This window comes from Henckelia pumila, chromosome 2 (assembly GCF_033568475.1).
Source record: "Henckelia pumila isolate YLH828 chromosome 2, ASM3356847v2, whole genome shotgun sequence".
NCBI lineage: Eukaryota > Viridiplantae > Streptophyta > Magnoliopsida > Lamiales > Gesneriaceae > Henckelia > Henckelia pumila.
The window spans coordinates 187,827,621-187,833,814 of NC_133121.1; positions in this window are offsets into that span (position 1 = coordinate 187,827,621).

Below are 6,194 nucleotides of genomic sequence, written 5' to 3' on the forward strand. Positions count from 1 at the left end.
GAATTTTTAAGTTTTAATTCAATGAAAATAAGATCGATCAAGGACACACGTAGGTACCGAACAAATCATGTAACAAGTAGCTGATTTAGGATTCAGATTAAATCTTAAATTAATTCTTCTAATTTGTTTAAAGGTCTATTTCTAGAACAATTTAACCTATCCAAATGTTGACGGATCAATTTTCATAATTCTAATCAAATTCATATGCATTAAGAACCATGAGAATTCAGTGTACACCTAAAACCGCACAATGTAATCGAATACTATTTCTAGTCGATTTAACCTTGTGTTGATTAATGGACTGGTCGAAATAAATTCCTCATCTTTCGACTCGGAATCGATTAGCACGCAAGCAAATAAATGACCAGATCATTCATAAGACAAATTCGAATCCAAAAATCAATAATCATAAAACGAAATCCAAAAAATTCCAAACAAACATTCAAGTTTCTACCTAAATTTGTTCGACCCAATCACGTGGCCTTGATCGAAAGAAATCAACTACTCTAGATCAAACATAGTCTAAAACTCAAATTTTTTAATCCAAAACATGAAAAAAAAAATCAAAAAAATAAGAAAAGAATAAGAAGAATGAATAAAATCTTCAAACTAAAGGTTGTAGATGTCGTCCTATGGTAGAATATGTCTGGAACCCTTAATCACATGATAGAATAACTATTTATATGCTCCAAATCTTAAAGAGATCAAATCCCACTCGGCCAAGGAATTTCCAAAAATATAAATTCTGCACGCCTTTCTTGCTCGGGTGCATGAATGCGCGCTCAAGAGAGAAATCCTCCGTCGAAATATTTTTCTAGACCATTTTTCTCCCTCAAGAGCATGAATTCATGCTCAAGCGAGACAAATTCTGGAATTTTTTTTCTTCACATGCAACGCTTGCTCGGGCGCATGAACATGCGCTCAAGCGAGCTTATTTTTGTCTCGATTTTTAGCCTTTGATTCAGTTTCCTACAAATAAAACGCGAGAAATTTTATGTAGACACAATGCATGAAATATGATTAAATCTCACAAAAACATAAGTAACATAACACAAATGCATGCAAATTAACAACAAAACGACACCAAAAATATCACACAAAACACAGTTATCAATTCCCCTAAACTTAAATCTTGCTCGCCCTCGAGCAAGACTAACAAAAATAGTATGCAAACACAAACACAAGTATGGACGAGTCACAGAATCTCACAGCCTCAGAGAAGTTTCAACACTCCAACAAAACAAAACCACAAATGCTCTCGATTTTCATAATACACCATCAGTTTAGCGTGAACGTGTGTGTGTGCCATGTTATTCCAGATATATGAAACTTAAAAATATTCCATTCTATGACTTCTTAGCGATCTATGAAAAATAAGGACAAGTTTCAACATCAAGTGCCCCTTCCTCCCAACGTTCTACAACACAAGCACGCCTCCCTTGAGATAGTTTACGCACATTTGGATTTTACACCTGGTTAGTTTCAACATCAAGTGCCCCTTCCTCCCAACGTTCTACAACACAAGCACACCTCCCTTGAGATAGTTTACGCACATCCGGAATTTACACCTGGTTTTCTTAAACCCCAATAATTACCAGCAAACTAAGCTATAACTTTGATAGGATTTTAATTTTAATTCCCTCTTCTATAGCCCTGGTTGAGAATCAATCCCATTGAACCCGCAAACTTAGCCATGGATCGGTGATTAGAATTCCAATCCCTCTTTAGGCCCAGATGGAATTGTTAATAATTTAATTTCAAAATATAAATTTCAAATTTATAACCCCATTCAATCCACATACTTAGTTAAGAACAATATGATTAGGATTTTAATCCCTTGTTCATAACCCGGATGAAGTCAAAATATTCACAAAAATTTCATAACAATTCATTTGGTGCACCCAAGATCATAAGTGCAATGTCATAAAATCATTGGAACTCAAAGAACACTATCAAAATCAATAAACATCTATTGTCGTGCAATGGTCTAACAGACACAAACTTCATCAATTGTATCGCTACATTTCACTGTCTAGCATATGTGGTTAAAATATTCACCACTCAACCAATGGTTTCTCATGTTCAATCAAGAGCAAAAAAATTTCACAAAAAACCATTTTGACAACTTCATCATCATTGGCTACATTCCTCATCCTACTCATGCACACATGCAAACAATTTACGAAAACAAACGAAACATAAAGACGACGACAAACAAAATCAAACAAACTAAATGATTATGAATGCAACACAAACATGACAAACAATGCCAAACTAAACTACCCCCCACACTTATCTAAAGCATTGCCTCAATGCTTCAGAACACAAAACACGAAAAGCACTAACAATTACACAAATGGAAGATGAACTAAACAGAATGAAAACAAAAACTTCCCTGGTTCAAGATTCCTCCTCTTCGGTATCCTCTTCCACTTTCTCTTCAACTTCTGTTGGTGGCACTTGGAAAGCAGGGGGCAGTGATGCAAAATGGAACGGAAAGGGCGGTGGGTACTCCGGAGTGGGTGGAAAAGCAACATCATCCAAGCCAATATGGGTCATCATTCCTCGAATCATTGCGTCCATAGCTTGAAGATGAGTTGTGGTCGCTGTCATGTAAGCTTGTTGGTGGTGAGCAAAGGCCGATAACTCATAAACGGTATTGAGAACCGAGCGACGCATTGCTTTTGGCTTGGAAGCGGCAGTGCTCAAGCTTGCTCCACCTCCATGAGGAAATTCTTTATTTCTTTTGTTCTTTTTGGTGGTAAATTTTTTTTTATCAACGGGCTTCAATGGCTGGATCAAATCCTCATCTGGACGAACCAATACTCCGGCTTGAATATAGAGTTCTGAGATTATCGTTGGGAAAAACAAGCCAATAGAGGGAGTGTAAATAGAACGTCGAATCTCTGAATGAATTACCCGGCCTACGTTGATCGGCCAACCCAAATCTAGTGCATACAAGAGAATGGATCGATCATCGTGCACGTCACTAGTATGGAAAACGGCATCAATTGTCGTCAAACAATCATATACCAAATGGCTGGGTTGAGCTGAAGAAAGCGTTTTGGGAAATGCTGATAAGAAAATGGGGCATGCCACATCGCCCCCTTGTAACAGAGTTGGTATAAGATTTCATCATAGTACGGATTTTGTTTCAAACTCTGATAGAGACTGTCATCTACAGCAGGGGTTTCTAGCAAAGCATTGGTCACATTTTCATCAAATGAAACTAATTGTCCCCTCACAAACTCCCTACCATCTTCCCTTTTCGGCGCGTTGGCATAAAACTCTCGAACAAGAGGAACAAGTGCGGCTTTCGATGTTGCAGAAAATTTATCCCAATGTCTATGACCAATATCAATAGGAACTCTACAATCCCTAAAGGTAAGTTCTATTCCACGCTGCGCAATTGGATAACTATTAAGTTTAGCGTGATCGTACCTCTCTTTAGCCGCAAGAGATACGAATTTTCTGCCCATCTCTAAGGAAAAGCAACAGCTGGGGTTTGAGATGATTGTCTGGTAACTCTTGCTCTTTTCGGCGGCATAGTGAATGAAGATAATAGAAGTTCGTTGAAGAGCGGTGAGGACTAGAGACGACCGAGAACAGGGGCGGTCGGGCAACGATCGAACAGGGATGGGGGCTGGTTCTTGTGCCCGGTGGAAGATGATGATGATAAAGGCGGCACAAAACGGCACGGTGGAGAAATGGAAGTGGTGCACGACTGATGATGGAATAGAAACAAGGGCAGTGGCTGGTGCTTGCGGCGCATAAGTGAAGAGAAAAACAGGGCACTTGAAGAACAGGGCGGTGAAAGATGTGCGGTAGTGGAATAGCTGGCGGCTCACAAGTGATGAAAGGCGGTGCAGCGATAAGGCAATGATGATGGACGACGATGGTGAAGGGCGGAGCTCGATGGTGGATCTGCGAACATTGATGATGAGAGTAAGCCAAGAGGAGTAGGGACTGAGCAGGGCGGCGATGAAATGGGGCGGTGGCTGACGGTTCTCTGCAAATTTAACATAGTAGATAGTGAGAAAAAGAGATTGAGCGAATTTGGGGATTTAGGGTTTGCGTTGGAAGATAAAAAGTGAGAGAATAAGAAGAATAATTTTGATTTTCAACTGGGTCAGAATTGGTCTTGCTCGGGCGCATAAAGTAACGCTCGAGCGAGACTTATTTTTCCAAAAAAAACTTAAAACCAGAACACTTCTCGCTCTAGCGCACATTTGCACGCCCAAGCGAAATGTTTTTTTCCAAAAAAAATCGGGAAACCAGAATCCCTCTCGCTGGAACGCACCTTTGTGCGCCCGAGAGAGATTTTAACAATTTTTTTAAAAAAAATTTAATTTTTTTTTTAATTTATTTAATTTTTTGGATTTAGTAAAAATGAAAATCAAGCAAAAATAACTAACAATAAAATAAAGCATGAGGGAAAGAGCACTGGGTTACCTCCCAGTCAGCACTAAATTTATAGTCTATAGCCCGACTATACTTCCCTTTCATTTTTTCGGGTCCTGCAATTCGATTATGGTTTGGGTTTGATCCACAAGTCCACCTCGATAATTTTTTTACCCTCTGACCATTAACCTTGAATGCTCCGGTTGTAGGACTAGAAATCTCCAGCGTGACATATGGGAGTACTTGCGTAATAGTAAATGTGCCGGACCATCTCGACCGCAAATTACCTGGCATGAGCATCAAACGTGAGTTATATAACAAAACTGTTTGACCCATCTCAAACTCACGTGAAACAATGTGTTGAATCATGCCATCGTTTGGTTTTTTCTTTTTAGATCCTGGAATTCTCATATGCATCCAATCTTAACTCTTCAAGCTCATTTAATTGCAGCATCCGCTCCGCACCTGCAATATTAGAATCAAAATTTAAAAATTTTGTAGCCCATAACGCTTTATGTTCAAGTTCTACAGGGGAGATGACATGCTTTTCAATATAACAACCTAAAAGGTGAGATGACAATAGGTGTTTTGAATGCAGTACGATAAGCCCATAACATGCCATCCAATTTGTTGGACCATTCTTTCCTATTGGAATTCACGGTCTTTTCCAATATTCTTTTTAATTACCTGTTTGAAATTTCAACTTGCCCACTAGTTTGAGGGTGATAGGGTGTTGCCACCTTGTGAGTGACCCCATATTTACTGAACAATGTGTCAAACAGATTATTACAAAAATGGGTTCCTCCATCACTAATGATGGCTCTAGGCGTATCATATCTGACAAAGACAAATTTTTTCAAAACTTTTACTACCACCCTAGAGTCATTAATTCTACAAGCTAGCGCCTCAACCCATTTAGAGACATAATTCACCGTTACTAAAATGTATTTATTCCCTTTAGATGCAGGAAACGGCCCCATAAAATCAATCCCCCAAACATCAAAAACTTCACATAGAAGGATATTATTCAAAGGCATCTCATGCCGCCTAGAAATATTCCCGACTCTTTGACATTCATCACATGCAATAACATATGAGTAAGCATTGTTAAACATTGAAGGCCAATAAAATCCCGGCTTTATCACTTTAGCAGCGGTTCTACCCATGCCGAAATGTCCTCCAGTCGGGCCCGTGTGACAGTGTGAAAGTATAGAGCTTATCTCTTTCGCTGGAATACATCTACGAATTATACCATCTGCACAGATCTTAAAAAGCAAAGGATCTTCCCACAAAAAAAAATATTTCAACTCAAAGAAATTTTTTTTTTTGTTGATAATTCATGTGCGGGGAAGAAACTTACTTGATAGGTAGTTGACAATGTCTGCATACCATGGTAAATTTGTTACCTCGAAAAGCTGTTCATCTGGGAATTCATCATGAATAACTTGCGTTTCAGTTCCTTGATTCTCCAGACGAGATAGATGATCCGCAACTTGATTCTCCGGGCCCTTCCTGTCAATAATTTACAAGTCAAATTTCTTTTAATAGTAATACCCAACGAATTTACCTAGGTTTAGCATCCTTTTTTCTCATGCAAGTACTTCAGCGCCGAGTGGTCAGTGAACAATGACTTTGCTCCCCAGCAAATACGATCTGAATTTATCCAGTGCAAACACAACTGCAAGTAGTTTTTTTTTTTTTTTTTTTGTAGTGGCATAATTCAGCTGAGCGGCTGACAATGTGATGCTCGTGTAACAAATTTATGCTTTAATATCTGAAACGCCTATAAACAC